This window comes from Staurois parvus, unplaced genomic scaffold (genome assembly GCF_062004578.1).
Source record: "Staurois parvus isolate SC_StPar_1 unplaced genomic scaffold, SC_StPar_1.0 ptg001215l, whole genome shotgun sequence".
NCBI lineage: Eukaryota > Metazoa > Chordata > Amphibia > Anura > Ranidae > Staurois > Staurois parvus.
In genome coordinates, this window is record NW_028319011.1 from 1042091 (window position 1) to 1065276 (window position 23186).

Here is a 23186-nt window from a genome sequence, read left to right on the forward strand (position 1 = left end):
ACTGAGCTCCTGGACAGTCTGAGGTGCAACGTGGCAGCATCAGATGGACTGAAACAAGGTATCCCAGAGGATGCTGGGATATCTTTTTAACCACTTCCCAAGTGCGCTATAGCCGAATAACAGCTAGAGTGCGGTTGTCTAGTTCTGAGAGGGCGTCATATGATACAAAACTAGTGAAAAACAGTCAGAAAAGATGAGTAGGGAAAAAAATGTCAGTGGTCTCCACTTGTAAAACCATTCCTGTGTTGGGGGTTGTCTCATTGTTGCCCATCTAATGCAACTGTTCATTTCATTAATACCAAAGCAGCTGAAACTGATTAACAACCCCCTCTGATACTTAACTGACCAGATAAATATCCCAGAAGTTTAATTGACTTGACACTATACTCTGATTAAAAAGCGTTCCTTTCATTTTTATGAGCAGTGTATTTAGGAACGTAGGTCATATCTACTTGTTTTAAACGTATTCTTTTTTATTAACAATTCCTCAGTTACCTCCTGGTTTCTAGCCTAGGCAAATAAACTCATACATCCCAGGAATATTCAGGAGTGGAACAGGGGCTTTCTCACAAAAGCACACCCTCGTGCCTGAGCTAAGGGCAGATGGATTCCAGGAAGTAAATGCTACATCAGTCATCTGCCCTTACTCAAGGTGGTCACAGCCAGAAATGCTAGACAAGAGTTTTTCAAAGTGATTTCTCAGTAAAATAAAGCATGGCAACATGGATGGATGGGGGAGTTTTCTTTGATTATTACAAATGAATAAATTATCATTTTGGTTTTGTGGTGCTCAGATACAGTGTAATTCCAAGTCTGTGGTGACTGGCATTTCTATCATTCCGTGTGTCCCGTACTCCTTTCATTTGTGTACCACCACCATATCCTGTACAGTTAAAGGGTCAGTCCACCCAAAAGTGATATTTTAGTTACCAGTGGAGTCTACGGGGCTTAGTCACCCTCTGGCCTCTTCTGTCTCTCATAGTATCATCTGTTCCCACTAATTCTGCTGCATGGACCATCCAATAAAATGAATCCCACATCTAGAAGAGTTGAACCCTCTAGTCATGGCTGCACTGGATGTGAAGATCTGGGATCCCGATTCCAGACATCTCACCACAACATATAAGAGACTATTAGGTAGTAGAACTCTGTTCCATGAATTAACCAGCTGCCAACAGGCCCATGCAAATATACAGCAGCCTGGGGTCTCTTCTGCACCAGATCATGTACATGTATGTGATCTTTCATTTCTAGGTAGGAGGCACGTGTGCCCGTTACCCCCATCTGTACTGCCATTCGCTATAGCCCAAGCCAATCAGCAGGTTCAGCCAAATGATTTATGGCTGAGATCTGCTGAACGGCTGAGCGAATGACTTAGCAGAGCTCTGTGTTGACAAGCAACACAGACCTCTGTACAAACAGCAGCAATGTGTCTTATTTTTTTCTCCCTGCAAAGCAGAGAGTAAAATCAGCCAAATGGATTAGTAAAAGCAGCCCACACTACACACAGTACACACCGCTAACCCTTTGATTGCCCCTAGATGTTACCCCTTCCCAGTCAGTGTCATTTATACAGTGACAGTGTATAGTATTAACACTGATCACTGTATCATTGTCACTGGAGATGTCAGTGTCAGTTGCAACAAAGTGTCAGATTGCTCTGCGCACTATCACAGCCCCACTCATCATCAACATTAATAGTATAAACATAAATAAATAAATGTAAAAGATAAAGAAAACTTCCAGTATTTATTATTTATCCCATTGTTTGTAGACGCTACAACTTTCACACAAACCAATTAATACACATTTACTGATTTGCTTTTTTTTTTTTTACCTAAAACATGTAACAGAATATATGTTGGCCTAAATTTATGAAGAAATTTGATTTTTGTTAACATTTTTATTGGATATGTTTTATAACAAAAGTTAAAAATATTTATTTTTTTGTTTCAATATATTCATTTATATAATAAATACCTAGTGGTGTTCATATATCACCTAAAGAAAGCTCTATTTTTGTGGGGAAAAAAAATGAAAAATATCATTCGTGTACAGCGTTGCATGACCGTGCTATTGCCAGATAAAGCAAAGTGACAGATAGCAAAAAAATGCCCAATGCACCCCATAGTCATTCACATGGATGGGGGGGGGGGGGGGTTGGGAGGATCTGGGGGTCTCTCCCTTTACTGGCCAGCCCGGCCACATGCTCGGATAAGGGGTTTTTTTTGGCATGGGATTACCCTCAAAATCCATACCAAACCAGGACAAGAAGCCAGCTACCTGGCCCCCCCCCCTTACCCTCTTCCCGTCCGCCCATTCTACATAGACGGCAGACGGGAAGCAGCGCCGATGCGGGCTAATGTTCCTGTACGTTAGGCTGCATCGATGGCTCGTGTGCAGCTCACAGAGCGATCACCATGAAACCCGGTGATCGGTGTGTCGCCCGGACACAGTGGATCACATTACCGCTGTGTTAGGGAGATCACGTGGTGTATCACATGTGACTGCTGTGACCAATCGCTTCTCTCTGCTCTCAGTGTGAACGATCCTGCAGTGTGTGAGTTTACACTGAATGTCAGGCTGCTTGTACCCTCACACACTGCACTGCCAGCCTTCCCAGGGCCCCAGTTTAGTTTCCCTGTGTCCCTGATCACAACCACACCCCATACCAGCATCCTGATCACCGCCAAACCCCATACCAGCATCCTGATCGCAGCCACACCCCATACCAGAAACCTGATCACAGCCACACCCAATACCAGCATCCTGATCACAGCCACACCCCATACCAGCATCCTGATCACAGCCACACCCAATACCAGCATCCTGATCACAGCCACACCCCATACCAGCATCCTGATCACAGCCACACCCAATCCTAGCATCCTGATCACAGCCATACCCCATACCAGCATCCTGATCACAGCCATACCCCATACCAGCATCCTGATCACAGCCACACCCAATACCAGCATCCTGATCACAGCCACACCCAATACCAGCATCCTGATCACAGCCATACCCCATACCAGCATCCCGATCACAGCCACACCCCATACCAGCATCCTGATCACAGCCATACCCCATACCAGAACCCTGATCACAGCCATATGCCATATATTTCAAATATATATCCCATAGTTTATAGACTCTATAGCTTTCACACAGACTAAATATTATAAACTGTTTTGGGTTATTTTTATCCCAAAAATGTAGCAGAATACATTTTGGCCTAAATTTATGAAGAAAAATTATCTACTTGCAAAATTATATAACAAAAACTAAGCAAAAAATTTTTTGCTTTTTTCAAACTTTCCAATATTTTTTCGTTTATATAGCAAAAAATAAAAAACCCCGTGGTGATCAAATACCACCAAAAGAAAGTTCTGTCACAATAAAAAGACAAAAATGTAATATGGGTATAGTGTTGCATGACTGAGTAATTGTCACTCAAAGTGTGATAGTGCTGAAAGCTGAAAATTGTCCTAGACTGGAAGGCGGTGCAAGTGTCTGGACCTGAAGTGGAGCAGGTATTGTTAAAGACGCCAGTGGCTACCAGCGCCATAAATCTGCATCTGACCCATATTTGAAAACCGCAGCTGAACCGCAGCTGAACCGCTGAATAGCTGCATTGGAAATTGGCAGTGAAAATGACCAGGAAATTCACACCAGACATGTGTGAACTTTGCCTTAGGAAAATTATGCTGCCGCAAAGCCCCTGTGAGGGTGAGGTTTTAAGCGACCGCCTAATTAGCCGCTTCTTGAGTTTTGGGAATCCCTGCCCTTTCACAATTTCAAATGTGCGTTGAGCATGAGAAAGGGGTGGGAATGCCAGAAACGGTCATTCCTTTGGCTATTAATATACATACATCCATACGCTATAGTGAATAACTTTTTAGAGAAAAAGCATAGAGAGGGTGTGAACCTAGCCTTGCATAGATGGAGAAAGGGGGAGGTGTTCTGTAGTCCTAAAACCCCACAATGTGCCGCGCTTAACTTCAACAATAATATGTGTATCCAATCACTAATATTTCTAATGCATATCCAAATATATAAATGAATATAAATATATGTAATTGTGCATCCAGTTACTATTAGTTATGTATCAAAATAAATGAAAAAGTGAATAAACCAATGATGATTTTCAACAACAGTGTCCATATGATTGTTATAAGCAGTCAAAAGAAAAATCCATATACGAGTTCCTTCAAACGTGCAAACTTTGCTTTACCGTATACTATCCCGTGCTTCTTAAAAAGTATTTGGTGCGAATAACTTGAATAAACGTGCCCCCCCACCGGTTGTGCTCTCACCTCAAATATATGAACAAACCGTTAAGTAAGGTCATATAGCGCTTGTGTCCCTTTAAATGGACCAAAGTGTGGATGGGACGGTATCCTGCTGTTTGGGGTCCTTCTCCACTCAGACGATAAACTCCCCTTCCACGGTGGTTATTATAGAGGAATACATCAAATCATAGTGTATTACCCTTTAAAAATCATTTTCATTAATAAAAGTAATGCACTCACATTTACTCTATGTTAAAACCGCTTTGTGTACAAAATGTGTCCTTCAGAACCTTTTCCCAGGTGAAAATCCTACAATTGCCAGCTGGTGTCAGTATGGTACCATCCAGCGTCCTGAGGGGCTTTGATGTCATGATGCTCGGTGGTACCATAGTGACACCAGTTGGCAATTTTTAGGATTTTCACCTGGGAAAAATTTCTGAAGGACACATTTTGTGCACAAAGCAGTTTTAACATAGAGTAAATGTGAGTGCATTACCTTTCTTAATGAAAATGATTTTTAAAGGGTAATACACTATGATTTGATGTATTCCTCTATAACCATTGTGGAAGGGGAGTTTATCGTCTGAGTGGAGAAGGACCCCAAACAGCAGGATACCGTCCCATCCACACTTTGGTCCATTTAAAGGAACACAAGCGCTATATGACCTTACTTAACGGTTTGTTCATATATTTGAGGTGAGAGCACAACCGGTGGGGGGGCACGTTTATGCAAGATATTCGCACCAAATACTTTTTAAGAAGCACGGGATAGTATACGGTAAAGCAAAGTTTGCACGTTTGAAGGAACTCGTATTTGGATTTTTCTTTTGACTGCTTATAACAATCATATGGACACTGTTGTTGAAAATCATCATTGGTTTATTTACTCTTTCATTTATTTTGATATATAACTAATAGTAACTGGATGCACAATTACATATATTTATATTCATTTATATATTTGGATATGCATTAGAAATATTAGTGATTGGATACACAAATTATTGTTGAAGTTAAGCGTGGCACATTGTGGTTTTTTGTTTTTTTACACACTAGCATGAGCATGTGTTAGGTGCAGGCGATTCACAATCGGCACTTGGTAAGATATATTATTCACATAGTAGCTCACAAGCCTACACGTGTTTGTTCTGTAGCCCTGACACACTTCTTGTCCTAGGGTGACAATGCTGCTCTCCATAGTGTGACAGTGCGGTGATCTGTCATGTTGTTAAAAGGATATTATGCTACCCAGGATTCTCAACAAGGCAGGTTAAGGGGCTCCAGGGAGTTTGTGTAATGCAGAGGAAACTGGCTTTTCAGTTTCTTCATTGTTTTTTTATAAAGGTCCATTTTGGGTCCTGGAGCCTGAAAATTTCAAAGTGATCTTAGTGGGAAGAAATCTGCAATCCTGGGACTAGATTTTAGAAATAGCCAGAACACTGATTATGCAGGTGGGTTCTGGGCTTTTTGTAGAGATAGAACCAGGGTTCTGGGCTCTATCCTCCTGAGGAATCCAGGTAGGTGCAAGGGAGAATCCAGAGGAGTACATATGTGCATTGGAAAGGACAGAGTCCAGAGCCTGAGGATCAGGGCAGCAAGGGGCTGCCAGCTGTGTGGACAGTGTTGGCGAAGAAGTGGTCTATGGGGGACTGACGAGGGTCTATAGTGGAAGGCCTGAGCAGAACTGCTGTACAGAAGCCAGGAGGCTGAAGAACTATTTTGTTACAAGTGCAAGCCAGGAGGCTGGATGGGTTGTTTTCTGTTGATGTGGCAAACATACATTGTATGGACTTTTTTTTTTTCTTTAATAAAAATTGGGCCAAGAAACTCTAAAACAACAATTTCTGGTGTGGATTCTACTTGCTGGTGAGCGCTACCCTGAGATGAAAAACCCCCAAACATTACAATAGATATAGTACATTGAGTGTTGTCACCCTAAGACAGGAAGTGAACATGATTACCAGCTTAACATAAAAACTAGATAATCCTAATAAAAATAAAACAATGGCAGCCACCAAATCTAAAGATTGGTAAACTGGAAAAGATTTTGTTCTCGGGTTCAGATACGCTTCAACTTCTGTGGAAACATAACAAAAAAGGAGCAGAGAAATCGCTCAGGGACTGTTATAAATGGGCAAAACTTTCGGAAATTACGTGTTCATAAAAAGCAAATAAGAATAACTGTACAAAGTAAATACATAAACGATGTCTATCAACACCTAGACTGTCCATCTTCCATATTCACAGGAAGCATTCACTGGATGCATCTGTCTTTACAGACATCCAGCCAATCCAACCGCCAACGCTAGGAAGTGTGATGCTCATTAAATTTGCATTGGCTCAGCTGGACAAGTCGTCTCACCATCTACACTTACTACTGTACCTCCCCAGAGAACGATGTACACGGCGTGACCCAAATCAGAGCCCAGAGTACCTTTACCTTTACACGTGCTCCCAATATCGGAACGGACACCTTCTTGTAAGCACCGTGCATGGCCCCTTAAGACATTAAGTCCTTGCCTACCGAGCACTTATACCCCCTTATTTACCAGGCCAATTTTCAGCTTTCAGTGCTGTCGCACTTTGATTGACAATTGCGCGGTCATGCAAGATTGTACCCATATGAAATTTTTATCATTTTTTTCTCACAAATAGAGCTTTCTTTTGGTGGTATTTAATCATTGCTGGGCTGCACTGATGGGCACTGGTGGGTGGCACAGGTGGGCGCACTGTTGGGCACAGGCGTGTGCATTGCTGGGCACAGGTGGGCGCACTGCTGGGCGGAACTTGTGTGTCGCACTGCTGAGCACCGATTATCAGGGCACTGATGATCAGTGACCCCCGATGATCGGTGCCGATCCCCGCTCTGACAAATGCCAGTTTTCGGCAGTACTTTCCTCACGATCTGACAGTGTAAGGAAAGTGCAGCCGAGAACCGGCATTTGCATTTCCCGGTGATCAGCGTGTCATTGGACACGGCTGATCACGTGGTAAAAGGCCGCTGTGATTGGCCTTTTACCACGTCACGTGATCAGCTGTGTCCGCAGTGCAGCCGTCATTCGGCTATCTGCGGTCGGCAGGTAGTTAAAGGCCCGCTTTAGGGAAAAATATTGTATTTTGGAAAATGTAAGGTCAGTGACTGTAGAGATAGTATTCTCGGTACACAATAACCGACTAAAATGTGTTTCCAGTGTTGGGCCTTAAAAAATTAACTCCTGAAGGAATTAAAAACATAAATACAGATCCATCCTTGCATGTCTAAATGCCTGTATTTGGTTCCTTAATTTCCAGCTTCTCTGCTCCTCCCCGACGAATGCCCAATTAGTGGGCGTCACTAACATTGATCTCAGACACAGCATAGCTGCCACAATCCCCTGTTCACGAAGTGTGACTGGCAAAGGGGGCTTGTCAGCTACAGTGGCCCTATCCTCAGCCTCCCCCGATTCCTAAGTGTAACAGTAAAACCCCAAATTCAAACAAACCGACTAATTACACTTCCCAGGGGACTGTGGCATATTTGATGTGTTCAGTGCTTGCTGTTAAGTGGCAACATTCAATGAAAGCTGCATACGGAGTCCCCTCTTTAATCGCATACATTGCACAGAAATGACAAATTCCAGTAGGTGGCAGAGAAAGGTCTCCGCCTAAGTAACTGATCATAGTTTAAAGTGGACCCAAATAACAAGCAGACAATCAGCACATTAAACAGATATAGAGCAAGAACACGATGAAGTCAAACTACTAAGATTTTAACACGAACCTTCAGTCCCAGTTACAGGGGTTGGACAAAATTATGGAAACACTAGGTAAAAGAACAAAATCATTAGCTCCTATAGTGTTGGACTGCCTTTAGCATCCAAGACGGTCTGAATTCTCCTGGGAATTGACAAATATAAGTCTTGGGTGGTGGATAATGGAATCTGATACTACTCTTCATACAAAAATCGCTCCAGTTCTCGCAGAGATGCAAGAGGCGGAAAACGAGCCCAAATCTCGTTGACCATAATGGCTCTATGATATGGAGGTTTGGCGACTGTGGCGCCCAGGGAAGGTGTGAGACTTTGTCTGCATCCTCGCCAAACCATGATTTGACAACGCCAGCTGTGTGAATTCAGAGCATTGTCAGCTTGGTAAATGGCGCGGTCTTCGGGAAACAATGTCTGCACCATGGGGTGCACATAGTCTGCCAAAATTTGTACATAGTCACTGGCAGTGACTCTATCTTTCAAGGTGACAATGGGACCTGCAGAATACCAAGATATGGCTGCCCAGACATTGTTTTCCCACAAACTGTATATGCCGCCATAACCTTTGATATTGTACCTCGTGACACGGCAAATAAATTGGCAACTTCAGTCACAGAGGCACCAGCTAAGTGGCACCAACAATTTGCCCTCTTTGAAGCTCAGTAAGCTCTGACATGACTCCATATTACTAGCTGCGCACGCAGCAAATGACAGACGTGAGGCTTTCCACCTGTTAGCTAGGTGTCTCATCACACAGCGGAAGCAAAAGAATGTTACGTCACTTCCGCTTTCAACGCAAACCATGTTGTCACTTTCACACCTGCAAATCATGTAGTGTTTCCATATTTTTATCCAACTCCTGTACTTCTTTCTTTCTTTTTTTTCTCAGGAGAACACACCCCATGCTTCTGCCTTCCTCGCTTAGGCAAGAATGACATCCTCCCCACCCCACCTGAAGCCCCCTAGGATACCAACATCATGTATCCCAGGTGGCTTTGGGGCTATGTACAATACACTGTGCATGTGCAGTGGAGTGTAAAGTGAGGTGCTGCGCTAATAACTAAACTATATGTAAATCCCAATGTGAATAAGTGGTGAACAGTAAATAAATGAGTGAACAATACTATAATACCCAGTGACTATATTAACAGCATAAGTGACATCAACCCCAAACTAAACATCTACACCGCCTCTATTAAATGGGTGAAATCAACATAAAAAAATCTATAAATACAATAATTAAATACACATACATATAATGAATGCCGTGGTACTGGATATGCGCCTATTACACAACACCAGTAAATACATATCATGTGGTGACATAAACGCATGTATGCATTACATTTCCAAAACCAACTGATGTGAAAGAAATGGCAGTGATCCCACTAAGGGATAACAAACAAAGTGAATCAGTGAAAACACTCCTTGTGGTAAACGTATGAAAAAGGGAAGAGGAATCGGATTATAAACGCATGTATACCTACATGCTCAAGGATAACTGGTGAACAAGAACAATAGCAGTGATCCCACTAAGGGACAAACAAAGTGAATCCGTGAAACCACAAATTGTGGTACTTGTGAAAAAAGAAAGAAGTCAGGCTCACCGCCTGTAAATCACTAACAATCACTAAATGTACACAATTATGACCCCCCTACTGGGGATAAGTGAACAGAAAACATAGGCTATAGTGCCTATAAATAATGAAGGGATTTGTAACCCCAAATGGGGGGTTCTGAATAAGCAGAGAAATAAGTGACAGCAAACAGTGCCTCACACTCTCCGTGTATCCACAAACATAAATAAACATGGATAATCCACCAATCAACATGAACAGAAAAAACCAAAACACAAAATTATTAACGTGTCCTAAAAGGTGAAATAAATATCCAATCTACAGGTGTTCAGAACCATCCAAATGGTGGAGGTGTTCTGTAGTCCTGTGATCACCATAAATGTGCAACAGGATACTATAAATCCCACTATAGGTGCAATGGCCCCTCACCTCCATGCGGTGACCCAGCAGGGTTAAAACACCTTATGATAATCAAACACCACCGGTCTGGAACCCGGACTCTCTCCAACGGATTTCAGGTCCACCGCTGTGTCAGTTCCCTCTCTGGTGGGCAAGGTCCCGCATGCAGCCTCCTCTCAGTGGTCCTAGAAGTGATGGCTCAGTTGTGATGAGATAGCGATAACTTCAATCTTAGTTGGATACCAGTCAGTGACTCAATCGATAAGACATCTTGTAGATCTTGTGAAGTTTATTCAGTTGTGTTCAAAATATTAGCAGTCAGACATCACTAACCGGATCAATCACTGTTTTTGGTAGAAATGATATTTCTACATGGCAAATAATTTCCTAGCAGGTGTAGTAGAGTAATAGAAATCCAACAGACCTAACAGTCATGACATGCATGCTGCTGATTCTGTGTCATTGAATCACTCATTGAAAAGGGCATGTTCAAAATAATAGCCGTGTGGTGTTCTATTAGTGAGGTCATTCATTCTTTGAAAAACAGGTGGCAATTATTGCCCTTATTTAAGGAAGGAAGGCAGCAAATGTTGGACATGCTGGTTACAGTGCATTCCTCTCTGAAATTCTGAGGAAAATGGGTCGTTCCAGACATTGATCAGAAGAACAGAGTACCTTGATTAAAAAGTTGATTGGAGAGAGGAAAACATATAAAGAAGTGCAGAAAATGATCGGCTGCTCAGCTAAAATGATCGCAAATGCTTTAAAATGGCAACCAAAACCTGAAAGACGTGGAAGAAAGCGAATAACTAGCATTCGAATGGATAGAAGAATAGCCAAAATGGCAAGGACTCAGCCAACAATCAGCTCCAGGAAGATGAAAGAAGGTGTGACGTTCCCTGTGAGGACAGTTACAATTAGAAGACGCCTATGTGAAGCCAAGCTATCTGCAAGAAGCCCCCGCAAAGTCCCACTGTTGGAAAAAAGACATGTGCTGAAGAGGTTACATTTGGGGTTACAAATCCCTTCATTATTTATAGGTTTTCTGTTCACTTATCCCCAGTAGGGGGGTCACAATTGTGTACATTTAGTGATTGTTAGTGATTTACAGGCGGTGAGCCTGACTTCTTTCTTTTTTCACAAGTACCACAATTTGTGGTTTCACGGATTCACTTTCTTTGTCCCTTAGTGGGATCACTGCTATTGTTCTTATTCACCAGTTATCCTTGAGCATGTAGGTATACATGCGTTTATAATCTGATTCCTCTTCCCTTTTTCATACGTTTACCACAAGGAGTGGTTTCACTGATTCACTTTGTTTGTTATCCCTTAGTGGGATCACTGCCATTTCTTTCACATCAGTTGGTTTTGGGAATGTAATGCATACATGCGTTTATGTCACCACATGATATGTATTTACTGGTGTTGTGTAATAGGCGCATATCCAGTACCACGGCATTCATTATATGTATGTGTATTTAATTATTGTATTTATAGATTTTTTTATGTTGATTTCACCCATTTAGGAGAGGCGATGTAGATGTTTAGTTTGGGGTTGATGTCACTTATGCTGTTAATATAGTCACTGGGTATTATAGTATTGTTCACTCATTTATTTACTGTTCATCACTTATTCACATTGGGATTTACATATAGTTTAGTTATTAGAGCTGCACCTCACTTTACACTTTGGAATGACCATTTCTGGTATATGGTTAGGTACTAGCAGCTTTAGCCGCAGGTTCACCTAAGCCCAGGAGGACTACGAATATTGTCTATGCTCAGTGGAGTGTCATCGGGAGCTGCTTGCTAGGACTTGGAAGAGAAAGCTGGCTCCAATGATGGCGGCACAAGGCCCTGTGGGTTCCGCTTTCAGCAGATTACTGCAGGGCAATGCTGCAGTTGATGGCTGGGTATGTTATTTAAGTTCACCCCAGCACACAAGGTAGGAGGGGGTTTACAGTAAAATTAAACCTGGGGGGGTTAAGTTCCACTTTAACCTGTTGTCACCCAAATTACACATATTTGCAGCCGCAAGGGCGGGCTTTAACACCCACACATGTGCGTTGTTGGGCAGCCAATGTTTCTGTGCTGAGAACAAGCTCACTGCAAGCTCCCAGCACAGACACTGGGCTGTCAAAGACAGCTCTCGGCCCTCACTAATAATCCATAGCCAGTGGAACGACTCCTGATCATGTGACCACTATGACAGCCAAACACAGTAGTCACATGATCGAAAATCTTCCCACCCCCCAGGCACTCAGAACTTTGTACAAGGACACCGGAGTAGGCGGAAAAGGGTTAAAGGGACTTCAGATGAGACATTTTTGTGGTCATTTAGCTCGTGAGATAAACAATATAAAGCCAAAGACACAACAAACTGACCTTTTCTGCTAGCCAGCCCATGTGCCGAATTTCATGACTTCCAGAGATTCCGTTTTTTCTCAGCTGAGTTTGGACTTCGGCCATCACCTTGGGAAGAAGTTCCGTCACCGCCCCATGAATTGCGTTGAACCAGGTCTGGGCCGCCGCAGGATCTTTTGCTCGCAGCACCGCAGTATGCTTGGCATCAGGTGAATGCAGTTCTAGATGTCTGCAATACAGAACACATGCGTTTACAGCGGGAAATCCCAGGATCTTCTTATAATCCCCTGTTCATAGCTCTGGATTTTTAGGATATTTTGCCACACACAGTTGAATAAAAACTGTACATCTTTGGACTAATCTCCAGACAGATATACTAGACACAAATGAATGCAACTCTGTATTCATTAACCCCTTCTTCCCAGCCTTTTAAGAGATAGTAACACCGGAGCATCGTCACCTGCTTGCTCAGCTTCCGCACCATGTGATCACTGTGATTGGATGTCAAAGTGATTAGATAATTGGAAGCCCATCCTACCAGCTTCCAATTGTCAGTGACGGTACTGTCAGAGTGCTGGGGGCATGCTGCCAACATAAAACAGGTATGCGTGTACGTGGAGGCACAGAATACGGCCAATCTCTGTGCTGCCACATATATACATACATCCGACAGGAAGGGATTAATAAATTTTGAAATGTGTGTTTTTTAATGCCACTAGTGGAAGTGCCTGAAATTCATTTGGTATCAGCCTCTTACTATGCAGCAGCACTGGAAGAAGGAGGGGCAGAACCGAGAGCCAATCAGGTGTGCTGCATGCACATGTACCAACATAGAACATACTGATAGGAGAAGAGAGCAAAGAGATGACCTAATCAGTCTGCTGCTGTTGTTTCACCATCCAATCAGACGGTTGGGGGTGAACAGAGGACACCACTGTATTTCCTAACTCTGGATCTTCTGGTAACCCGCTCTGGCATCCAAGACCTGGCTTCTGTTTTGAATACGTTCCCGATCTATTTTATTAATGGATTACTTTACAGATTCGCAGGACTCGCAGTAGGATTTCCATATACCTGGTGAGCTGACCTGTCCATCCCTTACAGGGACCCCGGTTACCTTTCCATCACACACCAGAGGCTACAAGATCCAGGCACACTCAGTGAGGGATTCTACTCCATTCCTGACCATTCATGACCATTCATTCATGATGTACAACATCCCTTGTGACAGCATGGGCTATGACAGGTCCTCTTTATGGAGACATCTGGCTCTATCAGACCCCAGATCTCTCCTCTGGCCTCCAATGCAGCTGATCAGACACATATTGGTCTGCACAGTAGCTGGTCGGCAACTGCCCAGTAAACACAGAACCAGAACCAAAATTGACAAAATCCTTGTCGCTTCCATTTCATGATCCCACAGAGAGGGAGGAACTACATCAGCTCCTTTCTCTGTGTGTATTGAAGTCGGTGCTGCCAGTTGGAGCGGTCCCAGGATCCCCAATGGAATGAGAGAGCCCAGGAAAGGAATTGGTGGCGGGGGAGGGGGGCAGTCATCCCTCCTCCTGTAGAAGAGATCGCAGTCATAACTGAAGGCAATTTTTTTTTTATATATATATTTGGAAATGGTGGTCCAGGCATACTGCGGCGACATGATAGCCAGCGTGGTGGGAAGAACCATTGTTTGAGATGAGGAAGAAGGCAGTCAACCCATCCAACCTGGTTGGCTGGAGAGCAGTAAAGCTGGCTATACACTAGTAGATTTTCAAACGTTCATCTGCAAATCCTTTGTACATGTGTTGACCGTGCGAACATCCGACTTCAAAATTTCTCTTCCTTTTAACACTCAGTTTTGGAATGAAATGTAATTTCCTGAACAAAATACACATTCTCTGTTAGAAGGTCATTTATTTAAAGCAATCTTCCATCCTGCTCCTTCGAATTTTCTCATCACTACATTTGAAAACAAACATTGATTTGAACCCACTACTCTTTGGAAATTCAAATCAACACCCAAAGAGAACATTTTCAAACGAACATCCTGGTGTATGGCCAGATGCATTCACCATCTCGTTTACGATGGTTTGCTTGGTGGTGAGCTCCACCAATAGCTATCGGTATTCCAAAGCAATGGATCATAGCACACATGGATGGAGCAATGTGCAATCCTACCAGACTGATTGCTGCTACAGGCTCCTTAAAGGGTTGGTTCACCTTTCCAGAAAAAATGAACAGAATGAGAAGGTGAACAAACACTTGAAGTAGTTACTCCATGCGGACCCATTTATTCCGGTGGTGGTCAACTTGCTTAATACGAAGAGCCTCAAGTGCAGTCCTTGACATTTTAAAAGGGTCGCACTTAAAGAAGAACTCCGGGATAGGCATAAAAATCACCCATTAGTACACCACCCTACACAAAACACTAAACAGATAATAAAATGTTGAGAAGCTTTACCATTTAGGAGAAAAGTCTAATTGAAATTTCATGACCTCATCTCTGTAATTCAAAAGATAACAGTATCTTCTGTACCAAGGAGGAGGAGTAACAGCTGGGATTACATCATATCCTCTCCTCTCTCTGTAAAAGGAAACTACAGTTCCCATCAACCACAGGGAATTGTAGTGAATGTGGGCGGGTACACTAGGCCTGTACATGTTGAATGTATCTGAGAGTCTCGGTCTGCCCACCACTGCAAGTGGGGCTGAATTACATCACTGCTTCCTGGAGAAAGAACTACAGAAGGGATGTGCCAAGACCAGTGGCATAGCAGCCACCGCTCTTACAAACAGGAAACCAAGGAACATTAACGGTTTGAATTGAAAATGAAAAGATTATTTCACAGCAACTACTGAATGAACCAGAAGATGGAAGACATATTCAGTGAAGGTAGGAAATCAGCAAGGACATGTAATGAAGGTTTTGCCCAGAGTTCTTCTTTAAGTAAAAGTGGGCTATGGATTTTAGCTGTAAGCTCCAAGGTCCTGTCTCAGGAATAGGCAAGGCCGCCATTTATTAATATGTGACAGGACTATGGAGGTCAAGCTGGTAAAATGACAATAAAGATTTTGTAAAGACCTCTTGTTTTGTTGTCAGGGGGTGGCTGTGAGATGGTCAGAGTGTGCGGACATGATACAAAAGATGGTCAGAGACTGTGGACATGAAGCAAGACATGATCAGAGAATGTGGACATGATACAAGAGATGATCAGAGACTGCAGACATGATGCAAGAGATGGTCAGAGACTGCAGACAGGATACAAGAGATGGTCAGAGACTGCGGACAGGATACAAGAGATGGTCAGAGACTGCGGACAGGATACAAGAGATGGTCAGAGACTGCGGACATGATACAAGAGATGATCAGAGACTGCGGACATGATACAAGAGATGATCAGAGACTGCGGACATGATACAAGAGATGATCAGAGACTGCGGACATGATACAAGAGATGATCAGAGACTGCGGACATGATACAAGAGATGGTCAGAGACTGCGGACATGATACAAGAGATGGTCAGAGACTGCGGACATGATGCAAGAGATGGTCAGAGACTGCAGACATGATGCAAGAGATGGTCAGAGACTGCGGACATGATACAAGAGATGATCAGAGACTGCGGACAGGATACAAGAGATGGTCAAAGACTGCGGACATGACACAAGAGATGCAGACTGCATTTTTACAAATAAAACTTTAGCCCAAAATTAAAGCGAAGCTAAACTCTCTCTCTTAATCAACATTACCTATTTTTAATCCTTTTACTGCTAGATAGATAGATAGAATATACCTTCCTATTTACTTGTTTTAAACTTTTTTGTTTACATTTCTTGAGTTGCTTCCGGTTTCTGGGCCATTGTGATGTCATAGATCCCAGGAGTCTTCATGGGCATTTTTTTCCTTTCATCTGGAGGTGAGGAGTGGGGACTTTCTCAGTCAAGCACATCCTCCTGTTTGCATGCCTGAGCTAATGGCAGATGGATTCCAGGAAGTAGAAGCTACATGAATCTTCTGCACTTACTCAAGATGGCCACAGCTGGAAATCTAAAAAGGTGTTTCTCAAAAGTGATTTCTCAACAAAATAAAGCACGGAGACATAGATGGATGGGTGGGCTTGCGGTGAATATTAAAAATGGATGAAATCGCGCTCTCAGTTTATGGTGCTCAGATACAGTTTAGTTCCACTTTGAACTTTTATGCAGATCAGGGATTCTAATTTTAGAGTACTGAAGACAACAGATCAGTAGAACAATCAGGTGACTTGCAATTTTAGAGAAACTCCGTACAACTTTCCTTTAATTATCATGAAAGTGAAAAGGATCCAGTCTACAATAAATAGCGTATTTCTCCAAATCCAATAATAGACTATTTCTCACTAATTCCACGTCCCTCTGACCCCTCCCTCCTGCGATCTCTGAATTTCAGCGATATGACTTTCCTGCGTCTTCATATTAAAAAGAAATGGTCCAGGTAATCCCCGAGTTGTATGCATTCCCAGACCTCATCTGCCAGATGTCATTACAGTCTATGGGAGTTTTTACTGTGTCCCAGGTAATAGCTGTGATCCCAGATAGCTGCCGCCGAGCAGCTCCCATCACCAGCCTAGAGAACCGCAGAGAATTTCTCCCAATTGATTGCTAGAGAGCACGAATGGATCGGTATTTCGGGGCTTCAGACATAAGACCTACGGCGTTCTCTGATTAGTATGTTCGCTGCATCTGAGGACAGTTGTTGGTAACGGGGAGACACAAACGGACCGTCTCGTTCTCGGCGTGTCATGCACTTGGCCAGGCAGAAAAAAGCCTGAAATGTTTTCCAAATCCTTCACAGAGGCGCCTCCACATGAGGGCAAGTCAAGGTTGTCCATTTATTTGGGATCGGCGACATGCCTGCTTAACCACCAGGGGACCGCCCACAGTACATTTACTGCGGCAAAGTGGCCCCTGTAGGCACGATGACGTTTATAAACATCATCCTGTTTACATGGTAAGGAGCGTGTGCGACCGCCCTGCCCGCGGCACCGATCGCGGCCGCGAGTGTCAATTACTGGGTCCCGGCCGGTGATTAGCCACCGGATCCCGGCAATTACCGGCAAACACTGACACGAAGCACAGCTGCAGTGTTTTCAATGCAGCTCTGCTCCCTGTCAGTTTTCAGCACACTGTTCCGGAGAGCAGAGCTTAGCTTTCCAGGACAGTGTGTTCCTGTGAAGAACACCCCCCCCCCCCCGCCCACTACTAAAACACTCCCTTCACACAGTTAACACTTTGAATGCCTAAAAATGTTAACCCCTTCCTCCTCAGTGCCATTACTACAGTGTCAGTGCTTTTGTTTTGCACTGATCACTGTATTGGTGTCACTGGGGATGTCAGTGACCCCAAGTCATTTCCCCCCAGTGTCAGAATGTCCGCCGCAGTCCCGCCATAGGTCACTGATTGCCGCCATAAGTTACTGATTGCCACTATTATTAGTATACAAAAAAAAAATTCAGTTCTGTACCGCCATTTGTAAACGCTATAACTTTCACGTAAACCAATTAATTTACACGTATTGGAATTTTGTTTTAGCAAAGACATGTCGCAGAATACATTTTGGCATAAATGTATGATGAAATTTGATTTTAATTTTTTTACTAGACATGTTTTATAGCAAAGAGTCCAAAATATTGTTTTTTTTTCTCAAAATTGTTGTTTTTTTTTTATAACGCAAAACACAAAAAATGCACAGGCGATCAATACTACCGAAAGAAAGCCCAATTCATGGGGGGAAAAAGGATGTAAATTTCATTTTGGTGCAGCGTTGCATGACCGTGCAATTGTCAGTTAAAGTGATGTAGCACCATAACACAAACCGCTTATGTAGCCGCTTCCTGACCGCCCTATAGCAGAAATACTGCTACAGGGCGGCACAGGTGTGCAAAATCACATATATATACACACACGTGATTTGTACTCCTGTGGTTTTCACGCCCCTCCCAGATAGCATCAGATTGCCCATCAGTACACCAGTCATCACATTTAACCCCTTGATTGCCAGGAACACGCTCATACACAAACCTCCATTGTTAGTATAGTGTCTGAACGGATCAACATCTTTGATCAGATCAGCACTTAACCAGCATTCACATTAGTAAAGCATCCCCAAAAAATGCAGCGTTAACGGGATTAGCCCGGGATTTGCACACAGGCCCGTAGAGCCCCTAGTATCCTTCCAGACGTGCTTGCAAATCCAGATTGGCAGCCCACAAATTCTCCAGCACCCGTACTTCCCCCATTCCCTACCCAACCTGGAATTCAGGTGGAAATTGCAAATTTAACTACTCCCCTTTATTTTTTGCAGCTGTTTTTCACAGAAGATCTGTATGCATTGACTGTGGAACAAAGCATTTTATATGCACAAACATTTATCGCCGCCAACCCAAATTCAAACCTTGCCAGACCATTCGCAGGGAAACTCATTACGGTTTCCGAATTAAAATTTTTTTGGGACCTAACCCTCAACATGGGCATTACTAAAAAAAAATGTTTCCAAAAAACCTCTGTGTAAATACTGTGTGACATAAACAATTGCAACAACCACCATTTTATTCTCTAGGGCTTCGGTTTCAAAATATAGAAAATATCTGGTGATTCTAGTTATTTTTCTGGCAAACATTACAGATTTTTAGATGTTGGAGAGAAGTGTCAGAATAGGCTTGGTCTTCAGGTGGTTAAAGGAGAACTACAGCCAAAGCTCTTTTGGCTGCACTTCACCTATGGATCACAGGACTGCAGTTTGTTCTGCACTTTCTAGGTACACCTACGTACTGTAAGTATGATGTAAAAAAAAAGTTTCCAATACTTCTCTTTTAAATAGGATTCCAGGTATTGCTATTTTATATAAAGTTCCAGCTTGGATCAGTGTATCTATGCATACATTACCTGGACAATCCTCCTAGAAGGTGGAAATCACTGAAGTACACACCAGTACCCCACTTTCTTCTGGGTCCCATTCAGGGTATCCAGCCTTATGCATTGTGAACACAGGAGGTAAGTCACTTAGCATGGGCACCATTCAGAGAATGCTTTGCATTTTCTGAATGAATGCAATGTGTTCTATGATTGGACAACTGGAGGGGTGAGGTGGTGACGTCACGATGTACGGCTCTTGTACAGCCATATGTATGAAGCCAAAGTGAACATGTTGCTGTGTCCTGCATGGACAAACACAGGTTCACTTCAAAGAGGCCCAGGCGTACAAGAGCAAATAGCAGAAGTGCCAGGAGGGGGTCTGACGCATATACACTGCTCAAAAAAATGAAAGTTACACTTTGAAAACACGTCAGTTCTCAATGGAGAAAAATATCATGCTGGATATCTATATTGACATGGACTAGGTAATGTGTTAGGAACGTAAGGATGCCCCATCGTTTGATGGAAATGAAAATGATCGACCTACAGAGGACTGAATTCAAAGATACCCTGAAAATTAAAGTGAAAAAATGATGCAGCAGGCTAGTCCATTTTGCTAAAATTTCATTGCAGCAACTCGAAACGGTCCTCAGTAGTTTGTATGGCCCCCACGTGCTCGTATGTATGCCTGACAACGTCAGGGCATGCTTCTAATGAGCCGATGATGGTGTCCAGGTGTATTTCCTCCCAGATCTCGACCAGGGCATTACTGAGCTCCTGGACAGTCTGAGGTGCAACCTGGCGGCGTCAGATGGACCGAAACATGATAACCCAGAAGTTTTATATTGGATTTAGGTCAGGTGAGCATGGGGGCCATTCAATGCCATCAATTCCTTCATCCTCCAGGAACTGCCTGCATACCCTCACCACATGATGCCGGGCATTGTCGTGCACCAGGAGGAAGCCAGGACCCACTGCACCAGCGTAGGGTCTGACAATGGGTCCAAGGATTGCATGCCAATACCAAATGGCAGTCAGGGTGCCATTGTCTAACCTGTAGAGGTCTGTGCGTCCCTCCATGGATATGCTTCCCCAGACCATCACTGACACACCACCAAGATGGTCATGTTGAACGATGTTACAGGCAGCATAATGTTCTCCACGGCTTCTCCAGGCCCTTTCACATCTATCACAGGGTGAACCTGCTCTCATCTGTGAAAAGCACAGGGCGCCAGTGGCAGACCTGCCAATTCTGGTGTTCAATGGCAAATGCCAATCGAGCTCTATGGTGCCTCTATGCTCTTGAGACTGTGCTGGGAGACAAAGCAAACCTTCTGGCAATGGAACGTATTCATGTGCCATCCTGGAGGAACTGGACTGCCTGTGCAACCTCTGTAGGTTCCTGGTATCGCCTCATGCTACCAGTAGTGAAAAACAGTCAGAAAAGATGAGGAGGGAGATGGTGACAGTCTGACAAATTGTCTATTTGGACAGTGATATCAGTTAGCAATCTCAAAGGAGGACTCAGTACTATTTAAAAATATATATTGCTTCTTCATTTGTAAAGTAAAGATCTGGTATACCATTTTTCTTGTTTGGGGTTTGATTGTTTCATGAGTGAATACATCTTTACAGGCTTTTAAACCCATGTTGCCTATTTATGATATACTGTACCAGTGTTTGGCACCCAGGGTGCCATCTGGGCTCCCCAGGATGTCACAAACATTGGACCCACTTTGTCCTGGATCATTGTCATAAGCTGTCATGGTGCAGATGAACTGGCCACCAGCCCAATAACAACCAATGGCACTCTAGGGCCAGGATGCACGGCACCATTCATTATTATGGTGGTGGCAGCCAGCCTGCCAGCAAACCATGACTCTGACCTATGGCAGGCACCATGCAGGGCCACCCCCAGCTTTCAGGAGAAGATGGAAGTCAGTCTCCTCCACTTTCTGCTCTCGGCTGTGCTACTGGAGCAAAAAGGTAGGGCTCTGAAGTGAAGAGGGGACTGTGTGACTGGGAGGGGTTCTCTGATTGGGAGGGCTGCGTGATGGGGTATTCATGTATAGGGGTCTTTTATGCACAAGAGTGACAATGCTTTGATGGGGGCTCTTGTGAATAGGGGGCCTCTGATGTATGGGGGGCCCTGACATGACAGGGACCTCTAGCATTAAGGAAGGGGTGACTTTGATGTGATGAGGGGGCATTTGACATGATTGGGGAATTCTGATATATTGGGGGTCTCTGATGTGAAGGGGTGACTATGATGAGATGGGGAGGGGGTCTCAGATGTGAATAAGTGACTATGATGAGATGGAGAGGGTCTCTGATGAGATGGGGGGGGGTCTCAGGTGTGAAGGGGTGACTTTGATGTGATGAGGGGGCATTTGACATGATTGGGGAATTCTGATATATTGGGGGTCTCTGATGTGAAGGGATGACTCTTATGAGATGGGGGGGGTCCCTTGATGTGAAGAAGTGACTATGATGAGATGGAGAGGGTCTCTGATGTGAAGGGGTGACTCTGATGAGATTGGGGGGGGTTTCAGATGTGAAGGAGTGACTTTGATGTGATGAGGGGGCATTTGACATGATTGGGGAATTCTGATATAATGGGGTTCTCTGATGTGAAGAGGTGACTCTGATGAGATGAGGGCAGGGGTGTGATAGGGGGGGACATATGACATGATGGGGGCACTCTTATGTGATGGGGGTCTCTGATGAAAAGCGGTGACTCTGATGTGATAGGGGGACTTCTGACATGATGGGGGTCTCTGATGTGAAAAGGTGACTCTGATGTGATGGGATAACTTCTGACTTGATTTGGGAACCCTGATGTGATGGGGGTCTCTGATGTGATGGGGGTCTCTGATGTGATGGGGGAACTGTGAAGTTCATATCATCAAGGTGGTTGTCTGCATCATCCCAGGCATGGATGTCACATTGATAAATAACACTTACAGTACATTTTTACACTGAGATGCCGACATTCTGCATAGTTTTAAAGGGAGCCGCGACTGAAACAACGTCAAGAAATACTGGGATACGCCACTTATCAATGGGACTTTGAGTCTTGAAACCCCCCTACATAAAATTGCTCTCACGGTCCAAAAATAACCTTCAGTGCCCCCAAAAAACTTCTGCTTTTTCCTATTTTATTTCATTTCCTTTTTACTACTTTGAAACATGTTCTGAGAAAACACCCAAATTCATCAAATATTTGCATTATAAGAAAGGATATCAATCACAGCCTGGACAAGTCAGGAAAAGGTAACATTCAACCCAAGTGACTGACATAGACAAGCGAAGGTGGTTGTAGAACCCGGAATGGCCGCAGATGAACTACAGGAGCAAAAAATAACGGTGCCACAATGGGGGGGGGGGGGGGGGGAGGGGGGTTGAGTTTAGCACATACGGTTACAGGATAAAAATAAGTCATTGATCAAATCTTTCAGCAAAAATATATAAAGTTCTCAACCAAAAAAAAAATACAAAAACAACCCTTCAGTGCCCCTAAATAACTTCTGCTTTTTGCTAATTTGCTTAGTTTCTTTTTTTGTTTGAGAAATCGCTGAAATTCATAAAATGGTTCTACTGCCAGAAATGACCACTTCTGAGTTACTTCTGACAGGTGTTCCTGACACCAATACAAAAATGGTGATGGGGAGAGAGCTTCAGCACACAGCCTATGATTGACAGCCTCAGCTCTGTTCTTGTGTTCTGTGTGAAGGGGGGGGGGGTCCCTTCCTTTCCCTACAATCAGCTCTCACAGCTCTTCTCACTGAGCTCTGAAGAGTAACTTCAGCTCCATGCCCCCTGTTTTCTGAAATCTCAAACAAGCTTTATTAATTCTGCACTATGAACAGCTGTAGAGAAGAGGGAGCTGCAGATAAACAAATACAACGTATGTAGGAGG